Source organism: Trachypithecus francoisi, unplaced genomic scaffold, assembly GCF_009764315.1.
Source record: "Trachypithecus francoisi isolate TF-2019V2 unplaced genomic scaffold, Tfra_2.0 Lachesis_group2, whole genome shotgun sequence".
NCBI lineage: Eukaryota > Metazoa > Chordata > Mammalia > Primates > Cercopithecidae > Trachypithecus > Trachypithecus francoisi.
Window position 1 is genome coordinate 70480316 of NW_022681465.1, and position 24453 is coordinate 70504768.

A 24453-nucleotide genomic window follows, 5' to 3' on the forward strand; every position below is an offset into this window, starting at 1 on the left:
TATTATGTTCTGGATATATAGTCATTTACTGTAATTTTCATAACTTGCCTACTTAAATTGATTTACAGCAGCCTACAAAATAGATACCTACTGTTATTTAGCCATAAAATATAAACTTATGACAAGAGTGATAACGCTGACATAAAAGTAACTTTTAGATTTTATTTTGAAATGTCAGCTACATAAACAGATATTTGCCGGAAAATAAATGCTCTGCAATACAGCATGCTCTAATTTGCACCATGTCAACTGACTTTTTTATAACAAACAGAAATTATTCTCTTAAATATTAAGCACTTTATATCATAATTTCCAGGAGAGGAAAGCCATTCCAGCAACATGGACTGACTTGCTGCCATTCCTGCAGTTGCCTCACCTTTCACTGTAACAGTGCTGAGAGCAGCAGGATACTTGGTTTTGGACACTTTGCCAATAGCAATACAGTGTTTGACAATAGCAATACAAGATTTGCTCAGCTCTAACCTTCCTACATCCTCTTTCTTCTTCTGATATTGTAATAATGGTCACTAATATAGGAATCTGCAGCCACAAGAGATGTCCCCAAGCTTTTCATACTCTGTCCTCTTTTCCTAAACCACCCTTTCTCTTGCTCACTCATCCTTCAATGTTTAGATCAAGCATCTTTGTGAAAATTTTTCTGGCTCCATGTTCTCCAGAATAGAGTTAATCACATCCTCATCTAGGCTGGAACTATATTTTGAGTGTGTTTCTATTATTATACATATCCTATTTCCTGATAAATACATGTATGCATTTGTTTTTTTACACCAAGATATGAGTACACTTTGCCTAGCACATGGTGCTTAGTAAACCAGGAATAGAAGGAAGAAAGGAAATGAAACAAGAAAGAATAGAAGAAAGGAAGCAAGGAAGGAGGAAGGGAAAAAATAAAAAATATTATGATTTCTTTTTTCTTTTTTTGCTCAATGGGACCATGACGAAATAACCAACTTGTAGTATGTTTAGATCCTAGAAATTATGCCCCAAGTTGGGAAAATGTCTGCTCTTTCCATGGTTAAGAAACCAAATAGAAGAAATGCGTTTGACTTTTTTTTGAAAAATTGTTTGGGACAGGTAGATTAGATGACCTTAAGTAAGTAGTTGACACCTGGAATAAGTAGAAAGAATTAACTGCTACTGACCTAAGAGGGAAAGATGGTCTTAATAAGGAGATTGTGATCATGAATTGGAAGGCCTCTGGAATCAGACAAGCCTCCTGGAATCCGGGATTCACCCTTTGCTAGCTGTATCACTTTGGGTAACTTACCATCTACAGGCTTCTATTTCTGCATTACATAAAATGAGCATAAAAATACTTATCTTGTAGTTGTTATATAGTCTACATTGGATGAGATAACCACACCTAGCTCAGTGCTAGGCACAGGTCATTTGGATGTTTAGATATTAGCTTCTTTTTCCATGCATAGCAAGTACGGACTTAAATTATCTATCTATCTATCTATATTTTAGAACATGTATATAAGCAAATATATATATATATATATTCTCCCCAGGGATCGGGGGAGGAACCATGATGGAAGTGGTGCACTAGATCAGGGTAAGTGGAATTGGCCTGGGAGGTAAGTAGGAAATGAGTTGTGAAGGGGTTTGTACCAGCTCTCACAGATTTTGATTTATAATTAGTCTGTTGGGATTTTATTTGGGGTAAGTCAACTCTCCATACAGTGAACATTCCAGGGAAAACTGGTGAAATACAGTTTCTCATCCATGTAATTAGACTCGCTGAGGGCAAGGACCTTGTCGAATTTAATGTTAGGTCCTAAGTGTGGAGCAGAGACTGGCACAGAGGTGGTCAGTGAGTTTCATTGGAAGAACAAATTCATGAGACCACACTCAAGACCCTGTCTGAGCCAAACTGCTGAATTTACATCAACAGCAAAGCCCAGAACTTCTTGTAGAATTTTGCTCTAATGTCATCTTTTTAAAACCTGCATAAACATCAAGCAGGAAACAAGTGGACTTCATTTTTCTTGACTTTCTTCACATTCCCATTTTCTCTCAATCTTAGGAAACTTTTTCAGCTTTGTGACTAAGAGACAGCCAGCCTTTCAGCTGGGTGAGCTTTCCAGTTGCATGAGAAAGAGCTTCATCAGAAACCACCTACATTCTTGCCATTCAAAAAAATAGAAAAAAAAAAAAAAGAGAAGAATATGGAAAGAATTGCTTCTCCTCTAAAAAAACCAGGTGTTTTTGCTTTCTCTTATGCTGACTTTATTTTTGTGGGTTATTAACTGCATGTTTAAAATTTTGTCGTTTTTATGATTTATACAGTTCTAGATAAAATACTGTTTAAAATTACACAAAGCATAAAAGATGGTACACAAATACAATGAAAATATAGAGATAGCTGTCCCATCTGAACTCAAAAGGAGAAACCCCACTGGGAGCTGACTACTACAAATAATTTAGTCAGCATTTGGCAGCCCCAGAAAATTACAAATCTGAAAGATAACAAACAATATTATGTGCATTGCATAGTAGAGCATCAGTCATGCTTGATATAAGAAAAAACCTTTTTAGTAAAAGGAATTAAAATTATGAAAGAGTTGTGTACATAAATGGGAACTGTCTAAAAACTAATAAGTAAAAATGTGTTTTTCCTCTTTTGAAGCACATTTGAAACCAACTTTGTAAACTTCATTTTGAGTTTACAATTAGGCAGATATTTTATATTTTAAAGAGTCCTATTCACTTAAATTCCCAAGGCTGACAGAAAATTAAGGTATCTGTATTGTTTAGTAGAACATGGCAAAAATTTGGTTTCATATTTGTTTCAGGTGAGCTATCACATTCCAAAAAAGTCTGTGTATAGTTTGGGAAGCTGATTCATGGAGACTGGTGTCAACCTGGTTCTAGCCTCTGGGCCAAAAAGAATCATGAAAAAAGTGATTTCCTCAGTGACCTGATGTGATGTCAGGCTTAATCTGCCACAGTCAGCTGGTGAACAGTCCTTGGATGGTTTCATAATGGTGCAGAAGAGACCTTGTCCACCTCCAGTAGCAGAAAAAAGTGACCAAGCAAACAGCCTGGTAACAGAGCCAGTCTAATTTTTTTTTTTTTTTTTTTTGCAGTTGCAAGATTTAATAGAGTGAAAACAGAACTCCCATACAACGGGAGGGGACCCAAAGAGGGTAGCAGTTGCTGGCTCGAATGCCTGGGTTTATATCTCATCATTGTCTCTCCTGCTGTGCTCTCAGGCGATAGATGATTGGCTATTTCTTTACCTCCTGTTTTTGCCTAATTAGCATTTTAGTGAGCTCTCTTTACTACCTGATTGGTCTGGTCCAGCGTGCGCTAAGTTGCAAGCCCTGTGTTTAAAGGTGGATGCGGTCACCGTCCCAGCTAAGCTTAGGGATTCTTCGCCTGGGAAATCCAGCTAGTCCTGTCTCTCAGGACCCCCTCTCAACAGGAAAACCCAAGTGTTGTTGGGGAGGTTGGCTGACAACTGCTCTGCTTAGTGCTGAATTGGGGTGTAGTAGGGGTTGTGCAGTTGAGATTTCCTCGGGTGGGTTTCCTTCGATGTCATCAACATCGGAGCATGGGCTATCAGGCTGGTCCAGGGGTCTGTGGTAGATCTTAGTCATGGATTGTATCTGGGGCTCCATTTGAAGAACTATTTGTGTTTTACAGCTTTGATTCTGGAAGAAACAAACTTAACAAGGAGGTTAAAGATACAGGAATTGAAATGTAAGGCCTGCAGTGCAGGGGATTATTTCTTTGGCACACTTCACAGGCCCTGACTATCTGCTTGATAGTTTTGAAAAGGACTGGTCCAGTAAATAATAATTTGGCCATCTGATGGGTGCTATCAATGTCTAAGTGAAAGGTTTGGTGAAGGGTTTTAAGTAATTTCCATTGCTTAGCTGCAGGCAAAAGTATTTTTCCTTCTTCAGTGGCTAGCCATCCTGAGGGGAAGAAACTATGTCCTTGTGAGTTTCCCCCATTCTGTTTCTCCTGCTGAGTACTGGGGCTTGGTTTCCAGGAGGGAATTACCCCATACTAGGGGTCCTTCTATAAGCATTTCTAATGGAAGGTCCTGACTTGTGGCTCTTTTGGCTTCAATATCTAATTGGCAGTTCCCTTCTATTTCCCTTTCCTTTCCTTTCTGATGACCCCAGCAGTGTAAGACTACCACCTATTTAGGTTTCGGTACAGCCAATAACAATCTCCTAATGGCTTCCTGATGTTTGATAGCTGTTCCCTCAGAAGTTAGGAATTCCCTTTCTCTCCATGTTGCTGCGTAGGCATGGAGGACTAGGTAAGTATACTTGGAGTCTCTCTATATATTTACCCTTTTTCCTTCTCCTAATTCTAGTGCCCAAGTGAGGGCTATTAGTTCTGTCAGCTGAGCACTAGTTCCTGGAGTGAGGTGATTACTTTCAAGTATTTCATTATCACTGACCACTGCATACCCCACTTTTTGAAGTCCTTTTTCTACAAAGGAACTTCCATCAGTATACAAGTTGAGATTGGAATCAGTCAAGGGAACCTCTGGAAGGTCCCCTTTGAGCGGCGTAGGTTTGAGCAATTACTTGTTGACAGTTGTGTTCTATCTTTTCTTCACTGTCTGGAAGAAATGTGACTGGGTTCAGAGTTGCACAAGTGTGCAGTCGCAGCACTGGCCCTTCAAGTAATAGAGCCTGATATTTAAGTAAACGGTTGTCTGACAGCCACAAATCTCCTTTAGCAGTGAGTATGCCATTCATATCATGAGATGTCCACACAGTAAGATATCTTCCCTGTATTATTTTAACTGCTTCAGATACTAAGACTGCTACTGCCGCCACTACCCATAAACAGTGAGGCCAACCCTTTGCCACTACATCAGTTTCCTTACTCAGGTATGCCACGGGTTGCAAGCTCATCCCTCGGACCTGTGTAAGGACTCCTAGAGCTATTCCTGTTTTTTCTGTGACACATAAAGACTAGGCCTTGAGCTTTTAGGTCCTTAACAATCTTTTGGAGTCCTTGTTGGGCCTCGGGTCTAAGGGGGTACTGCCTTTGGTAGGGAAAGGAGGCAGAATCCTTTAGTTTAACTTGAATAGGATGGGCATTCTTTGCTTGTCCATGTTGTCCTTCTGTTGCCTAGACTTCAGGATTAATTACTTCCTCAAGCAGGGGACAACAAACAAGTGTTCCTTCTCCTATGTTCAGGTGTATAATGGCCCCTGCTTTTGCTAGAATGTCTCTCCCTAACAAGGGAGTGGGGCTTTCAGGCATAATTAGAAAAGCATGTGAAAAGAGTAAAGTTCCCCAGTCCCAACTTAGTGGCTGGGAAAAGTATCTAGTGACTGGCTGTCCTAGGACCCCTCAGATGGTGACAGATCTGGAGGACAGTTGTCCGGGACAGGAGAGTAAGACTGAGAAGGCCACGTCAGTGTCCAGGAGACAGTTAATCTCCTGGCCCTCAATGGTCAAGCATACCCGGGGCTCTGTGAGGGTGATGGCATGGGCTGGCGCTTGCCCCGGGTACCCTCAGTCCTGCTGCTGGATCATCTGGTCAGTGGCTTCTGACTCACAGGACCTTCATCTCCTGGGGCAGTGGGCCTTCCAGTGATTCCCTTGACATAAGGGGCAAGGACGAGGGGGCGGCTTATTTCTATTTGGACAATCTTTTTTAAAGTGTCCTTGTAGACTGCACTGGAACCAAGCCCTATTAGGCATTTGATTTGCCCAGCTTTTCCCTTTTCCAGAGCCTCCAAAGTCCGCTTGCCTGAGGGTCATGACTAAAGCGGTGGCCTTTTTTTAATCCCATTTGTCCCGTCCCGCCTGCTCCTCCTGATCTCTATTATAAAAAACCGAGGTTGCCAAGTTCAATAGGGTTCTTAAGTTTTGCTCCAGGCCTAATGCAGACTTTTGAAGTTTTTTCCTAATGTCTGCAGCTGACTGAGTGATAAACTTATCCTTTAAGATTAGTTGGCCTTCAATAGAGTCAGGTGACAGGGAGGTATGCTTCCTCAATGCCTCCCTTAGTCTCTCCAGAAAGGCAGTAGGATTTTCTTCCTTTCCCTGTGTCATAGTGGACATCATTGAATAATTCATAGGCTTCTTCCCAGTTTTCCTTAGTCCTTCTAGCACGCAAGTTAGCAAATGTCTGCGGCACCAATCTCCATGTTCTGATTCTGTGTCCCAGTGAGGGTCTACACTAGGAACTGCCTGATGGCCTGTGAAGAATCATTTTCTTTCCTCTGTCATCATCCTATCATTGACCTGACTGAGATACTGGAGATCGCCAAACTCTCGGGCTGCAGTTATGGCGGCACTTCTCTCATTTGGGGTTAGTGTCTGATCTAGCCAGTAACATTATATGTCTCCATGTCAGATGAAAGGATTTTCCTAACCCTTGTAAAACATCCATATAGCCATCAGGGTTATCTGAGAATTTACCCAGGTCTATTTTAATTTGCTTCAAGTCTGATAGAGAAAAAGGTACATGCACTCTGGCTGGGCCGAATTCTCCTCCTCCCACCACTTGGAGGGGGCATAATCGGGGAATGTCGGCACTCTTTGGTTCATTGTTTACCCCTTTGTCTATCTCCTTTTGGACGTTTGGGTTGAAGGGGGGTCCTTTATTAGTTGGGGAAGGAGTTAGGGGGAAGCCGGGGTAGGGAGGTAGAGTCTGAGGGCTTCCTATAGGGCATAAATCACACTTTTTACATAATTGTGAGTTGTCTCTTAATGAAAAGAAAGTTTGTACATATGGCAGTTCACTCCATTTGCCTCCTTTTCTACAAAAGTGTCTAGCTGTAAGATGGTGTTATAATTTATACTTCCCTCAGGAGGCCAGGTTTCTCCCCCTTAAAGAGGATATTGTGGCCTGGTGGTACTGCAGAAGAATATCAGTCATTTCTTTCTTAGCGTCTGAGGGCCAAATTGGTCCCAGTTCTCCAGAATACGTGTTAGGGGCATTTTTGCCTTGGGGGAACATTTCCCATTGCTTTGGAGGTCCCATCTGGGTCGCCAGATGTTACCGGGGGGGGGGGTTCCTTGCTCCCAGAGCTCCCAAGATGGTGGAGGGCTGCTTCCAAGATGGTGAAGGACTGCTTCCAAGATGGCGGTGGGCTGCTTCCAAGATGATGGCAAGCCTCGTGTTCTCTGACCTGGGGTTCTTGGCCTCATAGATTCCAAAGAATGTAATCTTGAGCCATGCGGTGAGTATTATAGCTCTATTAGAAGCCATGGGTCACAGAAGAGAACTGTGGAACCCAGTGATTAGTGTTCAGCTCGATTAAGACGAACCCAGCACTTAGCCATGCAGGAACAATGGCAAGTCTTTAGCCCGATCAGGAGTGGCAATGGGTGCCTCGCTAGATCAGAAGCACAGCGGACACCGTGCCGGAGGGATGGAAGTCAGCGGCGGGTCTGCCACGGCAGCAAACAGCAGTGGTGGATGGTGAGTGAAAGCTCAGCTCAAGCCGTAACAAACACAGACCAGAAGAGTGTGCACTTGTGAGATTTAACAGAGTGAAAACAGAGCTCCCATACAAAGGGAGGGGACCCAAAGAGGGTAGCCCAAGCCAGTCTAAATTCTTAAAGGGATTCAGCATCTGCTGGGTTAGATCAGAGGCCATGGAAAACAGAAGCAGGAGAGAGACCAGGACTAGACCACTAGTCATTCACTAGACCAGGACTTCTTCTTAAGCCTGGCTGAACATTAAAATAACCTGGAGAATTTCAAAGCATTCTGATACCTGGGTCCCAAACCCAGAAAATTTGAATAAATTGGTTTGGGGTGGAGCTTGAGAACAACAGTGTTTTAAAAGCTCTCCAACATGATTCTAATGGACACCTGGACTTGAGAAACACAGCACTAGAGGATCTTGAGGGCACGCTTATTCACCACTGCTCATCAAGCATGTACTGTATAATACCCAGCTCATGGCACATGAGAAATGGTATTGGGTTGAACAAAGCATAGTAAAAGCCAAACATTTCCTTCTAAAGTGGGATCTGCAATGTTGCTGCTTCAAGTCCTCCTTTTGTTTCTCTAAGCACCTTTTCTTTTTTTTGTCCACATGCATGTGCACTTATTTAACTAGGTCCCATGGCAGTTAGCATACTAGTCACTTAGACCTAGACAAGTAGGACGCTGTACTTGGGAGTGCCTTTCTCAAAATTTCCCATCTTTTCTAGTGCCTGTGACCAACTGGGGATGGCAATGCCTTCTGGGTGTGGCACTGGAGCCCAGGGTAGAACCTCTATTTCTGCCCTCCTCAACACTCTACCCTGCATGGGGCACAACCAGATGCCTCCAGGAGCTCAAGGACTCAAATGTGCAGGGTCATCCCCGGGCCTTGGTTCCAGGAGGGTAGACTGGTTCCAGGAGCCTGGCCAGTGGACACAGGCAGAAGTGTTTCTCTCCTGAGATCATGGGAGAGTATGCCTTTGGAATGGTGCTGATGTGCTAATTTTGAATGACTCAAATTATTTAGATAAACAGGGTCCACACAACAAATATTTGCCCAGGTCTTGCATACCCTTAGAGTAACTCTGCCTCTAGAATGTTCATTCTTAAGTTTCTTAGAGATGAAACTGTGGGCTGTCTTACACTGAAAAGATTACCACAGTAGTAAACCTTGTTTCTTGGGAAAGAATCCAAGAGGATTTATGGAGACAAGTCAGTTAAAGCAGTTGACCACATTTTCTAGAGGGACATTTTTATTTAGACAGGCATTTATGCCAGAATTTTTGTAAATGCATCATGAGAAAATTTCCAAATGCCTTAAAAAGACTAAAAAAAAGAGTAGAGACTGAAAGAGCTCTTTGCCACTCTTTTTCTCTCTGTCTTCTCAAAGCAAACCTAATAAAGGTTTAAAAATATTTTAAAGCAATGACAGAGAAAATCATGACCTTCTGAAACTTAACTACTAGCTATCTGATTAATCTTCCTGGGAAACTTATCCTTGTTAATAATGTTTATATTGGGCTAAGTGCTGAAATAAGATTTTGGATATATTTGGATTAAACAAAAATATATTATCAAAATTAGTTTTACCTGTTTCATCTTACTTTTTTTTTTTTTTTTTTTTTTAAGACGGAGTCTCACTCTGTTGCCCAGGCTGAAGTGTGCAATGGTGCAATCTCGGCTCACTGCAACTTCCACCTCCCGGGTTCAAGTGATTCTCCTGCCTCAGTCTCCTGAGTAGCTGGGATTACAAGCACGCACCATCACACCCGGCTAATTTTTGTATTTTTAGTAGAGATGGGGTTTCACCATGTTGGCCAGGCTGGTCTCGAACTCCTGCCTCAGGTGATCCACCCGTCTTGGCCTCCCAAAGTGCTGGGATTACAAGCATGAACCACCGTGCCCAGCCTTCATCTTAGTTTTTTAATGTGACTATATGAAAATGTAAAATTACATAGGTGATATATATTTGTGGTTCACATTCTGTTTCTTTTGGACTGCACTGTGAGTTGTTAAAATTTCATGAACTATGAACATAGACATGGAAGCTTCCTTAAAATTGGCTAGACATTTTAATTCAGCCAAACTGAAGAGGACAGCCATGGGCTGGAAATCTAGTGGAAGACAATGGAGGCGAGAGGAGAGATCGCAAGGGTTAGAAAAGTGCTTACCTACCTGAAAGGGGAGGCTTTGGTACAGGACTCAAGAAATTGGTGCATCCAAAGATGACAGGAGGATGATCTGAGTGCTTCACACAGAGAAAAAGATGAAGTACACCCAACCTGAGATGTGCACTCACTGACTCACCCTTGGGCCAAAGTGTGAGTTCCTCAATCTTAAATCTAATCCCCATAGACTTGATTGGAGCTAATTTCTAGGACATGGCACAAAACTCTAGACTGAATCTCAATCAAGGGGAGATAATGGTTCAAAATTAACCTGCTGGGAACTTAAGCCATAGTAATTTAGGCATTCAATGCACATGTGACCTTGATTTTTAGTCAGGAGCTTGTGAGATACAGAGATTTTTTTTTATATTGATACAAGAAGGAAGTCTATAGGGATGGATTGATACATCCAGGTGATTCACAATCCAGACAAGTCCTCAGGGATATTTTTTAAAAATTTTTAATGTATAATGTAAAATGATTATAAGAAGTAAAATATTTGTCACATTTAGGCCAGGCGCGGTGGCTCACACCTGTAATCCCAGCACTTTGGGAGGCCGAGGCGGGCGGATCACGAGGTCAGGAGATCGGGACCATCCTGGCTAACACGGTGAAACCCCGTCTCTACTAAAAATACAAAAAAAATTAGCCAGGCGAGGTGGCAGGCGCCTGTAGTCCCAGCTACTCGGGAGGCTGAGGCAGGAGAATGGCGTGAACCCGGGAGGTGGAGCTTGTGGTGAGCCGAGATTGCGCCACTGCACTCCAGCCTGGGCGACAGAGCGAGACTCCGTCTCAAAAAATAAAAATAAATATTTGTCACACTTTCCACTTAAAGTGCTTTTGTTCTTTCTGCCATTTGTCCTAACACCTTCCAGCTTCTGGGAGCTGCTGAACTGAGTGAGCACGGTAATTGATGAGAGTTTGGGAGTGGGGAGAGCAGTGAACTGATGCTTGGAGTCTTGCCGAGATCTGACACAGTAGGTTAATTTTCCCCTCAATATGCAGGACCACACCTAATGATTCCTTACATCAAAACAGAATACAAAGTAGAGAAGATTTGACACACAGAAATTTCTACCATCCTCATGGCCCCCCAGCCCAGGATATTGAAACCAATGTTGAATTTGAAAAGCACATTTTCCCAAACTCCCTTTTTAAAAGCAGACACGATCTTAATGGCAGTGATAAAAATTATATTCAGTTATTTTTGTCTTCAATCCTGCCAAAGAGATGCTTGGGAAAAGCAAAGATTTTTAACATCTGGCTTGCCTGAACAGAATTCATGAAGAATGCTATATTATGAAGACTTCTCTTCCAGTTCTTTTAGTTTCTGGATATCTTCATTAGTGGTAAATCTGGGGAAGATTACTCTGAGTGGCAAGATTGCAACATTTTTCCCAGGGATTTTTAGGGACCCTCTCAACTAAACAAATAGCAGTAAAGAAGAATCACATTTTAAAGTATCCTTCTAAGGTAATCCATAAATATATACACCTGCTGTGTACCCATGAAAATTTAAAAAAAAAATTAAGTATCCTTCCAGAAGTTTTGTGGAAATGTGGGGTTTTATTTTCTAATATCAGAGATATTACTTGTTGATTCGGGCCAGTCATCTAGCCAGTTATACCAACTTCAAAGCTATTTTAGGAAGACATTTTTGCTTCTTGTTATCTTCCCACCAAAGATAAGTTCTGGAGAAGTTCATAAGCTATTAACTATGACAATAACTTAAGACCTCAATTTACATTTTTCTACAAACTCATTCCTGGGTCACCAGAATAGACATAGATATGAATGTGTAGGCTCCACGAGGACCATGCCAGGCAGGATACAAAAACACTGGAGTGTATCAGGAGAAGCGATTTGCCCTCCTCCTACCTGCCAAAGGTTTTGATTTAGAAGTGATTTAGGAGTAAGACTGGGGAGATTTCTTGAAGACATCTTGGGATGTTACAGTCATTCTATTCCCACCCTCACTCCTTGAGAAAGGGGAGCATTTGCCATGGTTCCTCAGAGAAAGGATCCCTAGAGACAATCCCACAAAGCTCAAGGGTACATCTGAACATAGGGACTGGCCCCAGTTTCTTGTTTGGAGTGTGCCAAGTGGCAGAACCCATTGGCACATGCCAAGTCCCAAGCAAATGCCACCAGAGAGCTTTGGACATAGGCAGAGGGCCTCAGAAAGTGGGGCAGAACAAGTCAGGAGAGGGCACAAATCACCTCCCAGTTCTTCAAGGACCTAAGGTGCTTGTAACAGGGCGTCTAAGATTCTTGGGGCCCCAGAGACCCCATAAGATGGCTGACTGGCTGGTTGAATTGTTGAGCAAACTTCCATTCCCTGGACACACAGGAAGCAAAGGGACTCAGTAGCAATATTAGTCTCAGGCTAAAGGGTACCCTGTCATGGACCCCATGCTTGACAGGGTCCTGCACTTGCCAACAAATACATTGTGCTAAAGAACATGTATTGCTGCCATTCTGAGTCTGAGATCAGAACTCAGAGCTGGCACAGACCAATCTAAAACTCTAAATATTTGCTCTCCCAGCTGACATTATGCAGGCCCCAGGGAAATCTCCACTTGCATTAGATCCTGTACATTAAAGATGGTATATGCAAAACTCTGAAGGTGTGTGGGCTGTGCTGCTACAGAGGCTGCTTTGGAGTGTGAAGAGTATAGCAGTATTGTTCACATTATGCTTAAATATGTATATATGTAGGTCTAGTTATATGCATGAAGCATAGTTCCTCTTCTTTACTCTATGGAAATTTGATGGACATTAAATCCTAAAATTGCAAATAGATTTTTTATAAAATAGGCTTTTTACTTTTAATAAATCTTGAATATTTTAGATGAATCTTAATTATTCAGAAATGTAGGAAAAGTAAATTTATTTACATTTGTTTATGTTTGCTCCAATTCAAATTTTCTTAATGCATTCAAATTGCATATATTTTAATATCATTACATTTGATTTTTAATCCATTTGATCACTGCTGACACAAGAATACAAGTTATATATGAAAATATTAATTTTATCAACATAATTAGTGACTTTGCTAGAAAAGATGACCAAAACATTTTGATTCTAGCAAGTGAGTACATACTAATTTCTGAATTATTACTCATCCAAACATTGCCAGCCCATGAAGAGAATGCCCAGGTACATGCAATACAAATTAAATTCAATAGTCTTTGATATTTTGCTAATTCTGGGCTTTACATATATTTTTCTAATTTGTCCTCATAAAGCTGTCAAGTGAAGATGATAGGACATATTTCATTTAGCAATTTGTTAGTTTGATTTATAATTCTTATAAATATAGACTTAGGGTATGGGGGCCTCCATTTGCTCCATGCCTTGTAAAGTTTGGGTGGACATGAAGGAAATCCATCTGTAGAGGTTCACAGTAGACCACTATCCTGAGATTGGATGAAGCTGAAGTGAATGTCAGAATGCCATAGGCATCCAAGGATCACTGAGCCAGCAGGTGGTACCCGTCGACCAGACTGGGTGATGACATTGGCAGCTGGAGTCAGCAGAAAGGTGACTGAAATCAGCTATTCTGCTTCCATCTGCCCCACTGCCTGCACCAGTCAGCTCATTCTTCCTCATCTTCCCCCCTCCCTGCTGCCTTCACAAGAAGTCAAACATGAGATTCCTTCCCTGGAAATTCACCAAGAGTTGAATGCACTTTGATTTATAGTTGAATGCAGGGAGTGAAGGCAGTGTGAAAAGAGAATTTTGAACTGGATAATAACTGAAATGATAACACTTCAATTTGACTACAGATGTATTACATTAGACCAGTGCTTAACAGATAGCACTATTTTCCTGCTATAGAACGTGAATGGGAACTTACAAAAGAAAAATGGGCACCAAAATGAAGTGTTTTGTATTTGCTGATATTTTGATTATTCTAATGTATACCTTCTACTGGTAGCACCATGCTAGAAAATAGGACACTTTTTAATTGGCAAAATCATCAAAGATAGAAGGATTGGGATTATTCATTTGTTGGCTTGATGCAGTGACTTGTAATTCTAGCTGCACGATAGAATAACTGAGAGCTTTAAAAATGTTTCAATTTCCAATTTTGCCCTATCCCAGATTAATTGAGTGTGAATCTCTCTGTGTACATATTCTATATGTCTTAAAAGCAACCCAAGGGATTCTAATGAGCAAATGACGTTGTAACCCACAGGAGATACCCACTTGGTCAATTCTTTGCCAGTTTTGTGTCTATGCTGTCAGATATTCACAGATTCACCAGTTAATGCTGCACTCTTTCTGCTTTCCCTAACTGTGTTGTCATGGTCCAAGACCCTGCCTCAGGCGCCTTGCACAAGAGCTTGTTTACTGAGGGGTATGTGACAGCCACATCAGTGACCTGGGGAAATTAGCCTGTGTCAAAGCCAATTAGTCACACTGTTTCCACTTTAATAAAGGAGATCAATTAAGAGGAGAGCTGCACTGGAAAATTCCTGGGCCTGCCAGACCTAGAGTGTTATGTTGTTAGGCACCAAATTCATTCATTCACTCAACAACCATATATTTAGTGCCAGCTATGTGCTGGGCACTGGAAATAAAATGGTACATAGAGATACAACAACAACAACTTTCAAAGAGCTCTCAGTTTTTTATCACCTTGGAAATCAATTTCTCACCTACCTGTTTTTTAAAAAATTGCCTTCTCTCTTGCATTGTTTCTGACATGGAATCTTGTTATCTTTATCTTTGCTCTTCTGTATATAGTATGTGTTTTCTCTCAGACTGCTTTAAAGACTTTAAAAGCCCCTGAATTTCAACCACTCTTTTCTAGACTTTGGATTTGGGAGGTCATTAATCTTTTCAGTTAGAAGAGTTACCAGTTTTAATTGTGCAAGGTAAAAAACAAAATGAAAGACTTTTTGACACACAAATAGTAGCAAATAGATCATCTCAGTATAAGGAATTGCAATTTAAATGAAATAAATTTAGCTTTATGAAAAACTATACAATTTTTTTCTCATTTTGATGCTTCCTAACAAGCAGTTGTCTAAAACTTTCCTTACTTCCTTTTTCCTTTCTCATTTAAAACTTTCTTTTCTTTCTTTTTTTCTTTCTCTTTCTTTCTTTCTTTCTTTCTTTCTTTCTTTCTTCTTGCTTGCTCTTTTTCTTCCTTTTGTTTTTCTTTCTAATGAACAGTACCTGTTATCATTCTCCAAATAAATATTCTGTGATCAAATTACTCTTCCAGCCAAGATGGAGAAAAAGATCAGATTTACCCTCTCACCTTAACCAATAAATTTTAAAAGTATATGAAACAATGGTTTTCATGACACTGGTTATCAGACATAAACAGTGATTCCTGAAAGACAGGAGATGAATGAGGTGAGTCCTGTGATTACCCCGGTTTAATGTTTTGAGAGAGTCCAGTCTGCAGCGCAGGGAGGAAGAACCCAAGTGGAGCCCGGAAGACTCCCTGACTAGAAATAGAGCTAAAAGTTGGGAGTGAATAAAGTGACAAAAGTCACTAGAAAGTCTATCAGACAAGATATCTGAAGATCTGTAGCTTTCTTTTGAGTTTTCAGCTAAGCAATAATCAGCACATGCATGGAAGGAAACTGCCTGAGGCCTGGAACAGAATCACCTGAAAGGATAGAGGTAACAGTGTCTGGCATTCACACAGAGTCAGCATCCTGCTTGTACCCAGAAACCACACTGGAAAAACCTCATGATTCATAAGGCATTTGGTAGAATACTCAGAAAGATCTTGTCTTGGTAGTAGGGGATAATTAACCCTGTAATATGAGGACTGCTCTGGCCCCATTTAATAAATCATGAAACCAAAACCGGAAAGGATCAAACTATTTCCATACACCTTGTGTCCCAGAACAAAGCTGATTTAGTTTGGCTGTATCCCCACCCAAATCTCATCTTGAATTGCAGTTCCCATAATCCCCACGTGTCATGGGAGGGACCCAGTGGGAGGTAATTTAATCATGGGGGCAGTTACTCTCATGCTTTTCTCATGATTGTGAGTGAGCTCTATGGGATCTGATGGTTTTATGAGGGACTTTTCCCACTTTTACTTGACACTTTTCCTGCTGCTGCCATGTGAAGAAGGATGTATTTGCTTCTCCTTCCATCATGACTGTAAGTTTCCTGAGGCATCCCCATCCCTGCAGAACTGTGACTCAATTAAACCTCTTTCCTTTATAAATTACTCAGTCTTGGATATGTCTTTATTATCAGCATGAAAATGAACTAATACAAAAACACAAGAATATTTACAGAGATTAAAAGCTTGCAACAAGGTAAAATTCCCAGTCGCTTTGTGTTTATACTGAGTAATGGAATTGCTGGGTCAAATGGTATTTCTGGTTCTAGATCTCTGAGGAATCACCACACCATCTTTCACAATGGTTGAACTAATTTCCATTCCCACCATCAGTGTAAAAGTGTTCCTATTTCTCTGCAACCTTGCCAGCATCTGTTGTTTCTTGGCTTTTTAATAATCACCATTCTGAGATGAGATGGTATCTCATTGTGGTTTTTATTTGCATTTCTCTAATAATCAGTGATGTTGAGCTTTTTTTCAAATGTTTGTTGGCTGCATGAATGTCTTCTTTTGAGAAGTGTCTCTTTATGTCCTTTGCCCATCAACAACAGACTGGATAAAGAAAATGTGGTACATATACACCATGGAATACTATGCAGCCATAAAAAAGAATAAGATCATGTCCTTTGCAGGGACGTAGATGAAGATAGAAGCCAGTATCCTCAGCAAACTAATGCAGGAACAGAAAACCAAACACCACATATTCTCACTTATAAGTGGAAGCTGACCAGTGAGAACTCGTGGACACAGGGAGGGGAACAATATACACTGGGGCCTGTTGGGAGTTGGGGTGAGAGGAGGGAGAACATTAGGAAAAACAGCTAATGCATGCTGGACTTAATACTTAGGTGATGGATTTATAGGTGCAGCAAACCACCACCGTGGCACACATCTACCTATGTAACAAACCTGAACTCCAGAACTAAAAATAAAAATTAAAGAAAAAAGCAAAAACAAACAAACAAGTAAAAATTCCCAATCGCTTACATCCAATTAAAAATTACCAGCATGTGAATTATTACTAGAGATAAAGAAAAATATAACCTATAATAGGAAAAAAGCAATCAACCCAAATAAACTCAGTCTAGATAGATGGTAGAAATAACAAACAGTGATTACATCTGTATTGCTTACAGGCAAAAAATTAAACAGAGACACAAAAGATGTTTTTTAAAAAACAAATAGAACATCAAGAGATGAGAACTACAGTTTCTGAGATGAAAAATTCACTCGATGGGATTCACAGCAGATTGAACATAGGAAAGGAAAAAAAGTAGTGAATTTTCAGACAGAGTAATAGACACTATCCAAAATGTAACATATAGAGAAAATAGGTGTTTATAAAAATGAACAAAACATCAGTGTGCTATTGGGCAACTTCAAGTGGATTTATATATGTTTAATCAGAATCAGAAGGATGAGAGTGGGAAGGGGCAGAAAAAATATTTGAAAAAATGATGACTAAAATTATTTCAAAGTTTGATGAAAGTTTCAAACCCACACAGCACTATCAAATTGTTCAAAACCTGTGATAAAGGGAAAGTCTTAAAAACAGTCTGATAGAAAACACATGCTATGCATAGAAGAGCAAAGATAAAGATAATGGCAGATTCCATATCAGGAACAATTCAAGAAAGAAGACAAGTTTTATTTATGGTGATTTTAGAACAACAAATTAGAAACAGAAGGAAATTCCTCAACCTTATAAAGAGCATTGATGAACAACCTATATCTAACCTCACACATAATGATGAAAGACCAAATAATTTCCCCCTAAGATAGAAAAGAAGAAAAGGATGTCTGATCTCACCAGTCCAAGTCAACATTGTACTGGATGTTCTAGTCAATGCAATAAGGCAAGAAAAAGGAATAAAAGTTATCCAGATTGAAAAGGTTGAAGCAGACTATTTGTTTTTCACATGATATGGCCATTTATATAGAAAATATGATGGCATCTATGAAAAAAACTACGTGAATGAATAAATTAGTTTAGCAAGGTGGCATGATGTAAGATTGATGTACAAATTAAATTGTATTTCTGTATCATATCAACAAACAATTAGAAATTGAAATGAGACAATACCATTTCCAATAGTATCAAGAAATAGGAAATACATTTCTTGTATAAATCTGACAAAATATGTGAAAGACCTATACATTGAAAACTGCAAAACGTTGCCTAAAAACAAAGACCTAAATTAATGGAGATACATTATCTATTCATGAGTTGAAAGACTCAATACTTTTATAATTGCAATTCTCTCTAAATTGATCTATAGGTTCAACACAATCCCAGTGAAAATTTGAGCAGGCATTTTAATGAAAATTGACAAATTGATTCTAAAGTCATATGGCTGACATTCAACCAAGGTGGAAAGCAAATAAATAAATAATCATGTGGAAATGCAAAGGACTTAGAATAGCCAAAATAATTTTGAGAAAAAACAAAATTAGAGGACTACCACTACTTGGTATCAAGACTTATAATAAAGTTACAGAAATCAAGATAGTGAGATGTTGGCATTAATAGAGGCGAACAGACCAATGGAATAGAATAAAGTACCCAGAAATAGACCAACACATATATACACACAAATTGTTGATAGAGGTACAAAGGCAATTCATTGGGAGAAAGAATAGTTAAGTCTGCTGTAACAAATTACCACAAGCTGGGTGGTTTATAAAGAACAAAAATTACTTCTCCTAGTTACAGAGGCTGGAGGTCTGAGATCAGGATGCCAGCATGGTTGGATTCTGCTGAGTACCCTCTTCCAGGCTTCAGATTGTTGTCTTCTTGATGTATCCTTACATGGTAGAAGAGGACAGGAGAGCTCTCTGTGGTTCCATTTACAAGGGTGCTAATCCCATTTATGAGGGCTCCATCATCAAGACCAAATTACCTCCCAAAGGCACCACCTTTTAATACCATCACACTGTGGATGAAGAGTTCAACCTATGAATTTTGGAGGGACACAAACATTCAATCCATTGCAGATAACCTTTTCAACAATGGTACTGAGACATTTGAATATCCATAGGCAAAAATAAATGAACTTAGATCAATATCTTCCACTATATTAAAAAAGTTAGCATCAATGGTCATAGACTGGCAAGATAAACTCCAAACTATAAAACTTTTATAAGAAAACAGAAAAATACCTTTGTGACCTGGTGTTAGGCAAAGATTTCATAGATATGATAGGTAGCATGAGCCACGAAAGAAAAATTTGATACATTGAACTTCAAAATTAAAAACTTTTGCTCCTCAAAAGATTTTGTTAAGAGAATAAAAAGAAAAACTACATACTGAAAGAAAATATTTACAAATCATATATTTGATAAAGGACTTTGTATCCAGAATGTAATAAGAAACTCTTAAAATTTAATAACAAGAAAACCACCAGCTTTTGTTTTAGGATTAATATTAATTTTGCAAAACAAGTCTTTAAAAAAACAAATCACTAGGAAAAGACATAATCTAGACCTAGAATTTTTGGCAAATAAGCTCTACCTCAATTTTCAAACTATTGTGGCTACAAGAAAATAGAAGAATAACAATTAGAATTGGGGTTAAAACTGAATAAACAATATATAGTTACTCACTAAAATAATACTTTTAGCCAAGTCAACTGAAAAGGGACATGCAGGATATTTATAGAACATTTATAGAATGAGTTGGCTCTTAAAATGGATTTGATAATATCTTATATTCTACATTCTGGCTACTTAATAACCTGCTACAAAAAAAAATTTTTTTAACTTTTTCTGAAGAGTAGACAAAGACAGATAAACAACATGTGCTCAGCACTTCTGTGTACCACTCATGAAGACATCAAGGACATCCCTGAGAGCTGGGAATCGGGAGGGCATCATTCATCCACAGGAATGTGGAGGATGTAGGGAAGCCTGGAGTCATCATATGCATAATATGCCATATAAAATACATCCAGAAAATGAAAGTAAATTAAAATTAAGAATACTTCGACCCAATCCTCTTAAGCCAATGAGAATATTCTCCTTTTTTTTTTTTTTTTTTTTTTTTTTTAAGAAAGTAAAGGAATGAAAGAATGGCTACTCCATAGGCAGAGCAGCAGAGAATATTCTTAAAATTGCACTTTTTTGACATGTCAATTATGTCTTCCAAATAACCTCTTGAGCTCAAAAACGAGGTAAAAATCCTCGTTGAACTAGTGTTTGCTACTTTACTCTCACTGTTGTGCTCTCTCTCTCTCTCTGTAGGTAAGCAGAAGATGTGTTCACCATAGCTAAGATACAAACCTGCATGTATACCCTCTGAATCTAAAATAAAATAAAGTAAGAAATCCTCAAGATAGTAACGTGTAACTGAAAAGTCAAAAATCAATGGGTGGAATGATTGATCTATACTGATGATATATTTCACCTCATTACCCATACTTTGTGTTATAGTGCTACATTACTTTATGACAATGACAGATATTAGCAAGAAAAATCATAAGGCAATGCAGAAAAAATTTACTATGGACCAAGAAGCCTAGATCAAATTCTCCCATTGCTTAGGGAATCTACAAGAGTTGTAATCTTCAGTTAATGGACTAAGTGGTCTGGGGGTCCTGTTCCTCCTATGCTCTTCAATGACACAAGAGACTTTTAGGTGGTCCATCCATGTATCATTGACAAAGCTTTTGGGGATTTGCACATACCATGGTTGTGGATCTTAGCAGGGATGACACCGGTCTGGCTAGCTATTGGACTCAGGTTTAAAGCATTATTGGCTGAACCAGGACAAAATTATCCCAATGAGAAAGGATGTAAATTTAGAAGTTCCAGAAACAAAGTCTAGGACAACTTTTAAATATCTAGTCTGTATGACAAAACACTAACAAACCTGTGATTTATAGGGGGTCTATATTGTCAATTCTACTGCAAAGAACACTTTGCAAAATATTTAAAAGTTTTCTGCACTTAAAAAAAAAACACCAAATGTGTCTTCACACCTTAATTTTAACTGCTAAATTTTGTTAACTAAATGGTTTTATTTAATGCTTTTGCATTACATCTTTAAGTACGCTTTCTCCAGATATTTTCGTTTCCAGGAAAAATAGGTAGAAATTTTGCCTTTGTCTCATTTTAATAAGATTAGCTGCAAGCCTGTGTAAAATGCCTATTTTGCTGTTGTTATCAGGAAAATGCAATGCCCTGGATTCTAAATATTAAACTAAGAAAGACTGTAAGGCAGAACAGGCATTTTACACAGCTTCAAATACTGACTGACTTCTGCTTGGGCTGGGGCCACACCTTTTGCCCATCTTTCTCTGGCTGTTGACCAGAAGCAGGAAGTACAGAGATACATTTTAGTGATGAAGGAAATGGGCTACATCAATGGTGTCTTCAGGCCTTAAACATATTTTTGACCACATAAATTCTCATTTCATCTAAAAAAGTTTCTCATACACCTCTCAAAGTAAGTCTTAAAAGCCATTCTAGCAGAGGTAATGTCAACATACTCAACTGTTAATAAACTCTGAATGTGAAGTATTTGAATGAATCATCGCTTTGTCATTTGTTTTGTGAAGTTCATTTTTCAGAAAATATTATTAACATTATTATATTGAGGTTTAGCTTCTCCAAATTCAAAGATGTGAAGAATTCTAATAAAGCTATTGGCTATTTCCCTTTGCCCTTAGCATATAATACAAAGACTTTGGCTCTTTAGACTGGTACATGCAGGCATATAATTCGTAAGTTGCTAGAATTCCATTTTTCTTTATCAAATTAAGTATGTTTATACCAGAGATAAGAAAAATAAAGCTTGCCAGAAGGGAATGGTCTTTTTAATATTTTTCCAGCTGTCTCTGTTAGAACTCACTGCTTGTTGCTTGGAACAACATCTTTCTTCCTGGCTGTGAGCTCCTGAGATGTTGGATTTGCTGTTTGTTTATATAATCTTTTATTCAAAACATCAAGAACTACATCTTTGTGCAATTTTTAAAAATTAAGGATAGAGCAGTAAGCAGACAAAGTCCCTGCTCTTTGGAGCTTTCTTTAGATGATGAATGTGAAGTCAAAGTGTAAATCATCTACCATAGATTAGGAAGGGTTCATGTGTACTCACTTCTGTCTTAGGGACTGTATTAGTCCATTTGAGCTACTGTAACACACACACCATCGACTGGGTGACTTAAACAACAAACATTTATTTGTCACAGTTCTGCAGGCTGGGAAATCCAAGATCAAGGTGCCAGCAGATTTAACGTCTGAGGGCCTGCTTCCTGGCTTGCAGATGGCAGTCTTCTCACTGCCATGATGTAATTATTAGGTTGGTGCAAAAGGAATTGTGGTCTTAGCAACTTTAAAAGTACTATCTCCCAAAAGCCCCTCCAAATGCCATCGCCCTGGGGATTAGGCCTCAACATATGAAGTTAGGGTGGGGGTGATATAGCATTCAGTCCATAGCAGGGAGCCTTGTGGAGAGTGGAAGGATCAAGGTTCCTTAGGACTCTGGCAGACAAGATCTTGTTGGGACTTCAGCTGGTGGCTCACTTTCATAACATTGTTTTCATCTCGTAGGGTAGGGACCACAACAGGGACAAGCTGGGCTGCGGCGCTCATAAACTGATTCCAGGCAGATTCTCTTTAAGTGTGTTTTACCTTTCTTTCTTTAAAGCAGCCCTTACCTGGTTACTGGAGAAAAACTTCTTTCCTTTCTCTTTTATTCTTCATTTCCCTCTTGATTTCATTTCATTTCACCTATTGATGGCTTTTGAACATTAGAGTAGTATGAATAAAACATTTTAATGCCCAAATAAAATCCTGTGTTTTGAAATAAAATTAGCTAAAATTAATAAACAGTGACAGCAACCTCACCAAAAAGCCCTGACGGGCACATAGAATTCTCCTTAAGGAAGTCTCATATGACTCCTCATCCTACTTTCATTAGCTCCCCTCTACCCCAAGCTGACCAGTTAAATCAACCTGCAGACTTACCCACTTTTCATTCCAGAACATGACCAATTCAGACAATATTTAAGGATTTAAGAAATTCTAGCCACCTCTCTCCACCTGGGACTCAGCATGAAATCATATTTTACTGATGAATGAAAATAAATATCATTAGGCTAAGGTCTGGGGTGTGTATTATTATTATTGTTGTTGTTACTTTTAGAAGTTTGCTATATTAAAGAATGTTTCTTAAAATAAGACTCTAACCAAACTTAGGATCATTTGCTGAATTTCTTTAAAATCCCTGTGTCTGGGCCTCACATCATATGGTTCAAAATCGCTGGGGTTGAGATCTGGAAATCTGTGTTTTAATAGTGTCCTATGCATTTCTGGTACACACTCAAGTTTCAGATCCTTGAGGGTCCCAAACACAGTGAAAATGTATTTGTGTCTACACAGAAGTTTTTTCGAATTGTCATTTTGTTTATCTGAGTATATGGGACCAGAGAAACTACACTTAAAAATTACTTTTTAAAAAATAACCTTTATAAATTACTTTTTAAAAATGACTCTTTAAAGAAATTAGTATTATGAAATTTCATGGTCATATGACTGGAGCTTTTAGTGATTTTTTCCTATATTTGAATAGTAATTCAAGTCCTTTATATTTCAACCTCAACTTGAATTATGTTGTTTTATTCTACCTGATTCCATTGAGTAATTATTCATGTATTTATTTACTAAACAACCATTTAGGGTCACTATGGGCCAGGCACTATGCTAGGATTGGGGATACTTTTGAGGACCTTAAAAATTAAGGGGAGATGTGGTCAAGGGAGTATTGAAGTCATCTAGATAAGTAGGAAATTATAATACAACAGGGCAAGCATCATGATGAGAGGTGCACAATACTCATGCAAAATAAACTATTAACACAAAGATGAGCCATTTTCTTTTCTTTTTCCCCCCTTTTTTTTTTTTTTTTTTTGAGATGAAATCTTGTTCTGTCGCCAGGCTGGAGTGCAGTGGGGCCATCTCGGCTCACTGCAACCTCCACCTCCCTGGTCCCAGTTCAAGCAATTCTCCTGCCTCGGCTTCCCGAGTAGCTGGGATTACAGGCACGTGCCACCATGCCCAGCTAATTTTTTTATTTTTAGTAGAGACGGGATTTTACATGTTGGCCAGGATGGTCTTGAACTCCTGACCTCGTGATCTGCCCGCCTCAGCCTCTCAAAGTGCTGGGATTACAGTACAGGCATGACCCACCACGCCCGGTCAGATGAACCATTTTCTAACCACAACACCAGTCCTCTGACTTCTGCAGCTGCAGAGCCACCCAACAATGAGCCTTGTCTTCGTTTTTCTGCCACCAGCAAAATGCTCTATATCAGTAAGGCTTTAGAAAAAGGAATGTAAAAAGTAGTTTAGATGTAATTGTAACTGGAATAAAATATTCCCAATTCTGAGGGCCTTTTTCTGAATAGGGAAGAATAAGTATTTCTATTGCCCCTCTTACTTTTCAGAAATGGGTAGGTATAATTATCTTGCTCAAAAGTGGAATCAGGAGTTTCTAAAGAAAGAGAAGTAATTTCAAAATGTTCACTGATTCTTTAGATTGCTAGAGATGGTCTTGGAGTAAATTGTTTAGCAAAACACCTTAATCAGTCTCCGGATTTGGAGACATGTGAGCTGATCCTAGTTTGGTTGCAGTGAATTGTAGTTAGATCAGTTTCTCGACTGCACATTATTGACATTTGGGGCTGGATAATTATTGGCTATGAGAGGCTGTCCTGTGCATTGTAGGATGTTTTGCA

General features: G+C 39.2%; 1 long non-coding RNA gene across 1 annotated transcript in view; it reads left to right on the forward strand.

Moving 5' to 3' along the window:
- The window catches only part of LOC117065026, a 43716-nt gene that overhangs the window by 18367 nt on the left and 896 nt on the right, over positions 1–24453 (forward strand). The window contains exons 3-4 of the long non-coding RNA XR_004429797.1: positions 1536–1579; positions 2051–2226. This is a non-coding gene — a long non-coding RNA (uncharacterized LOC117065026). The remainder of the gene's footprint in view (positions 1–1535; positions 1580–2050; positions 2227–24453) is intronic.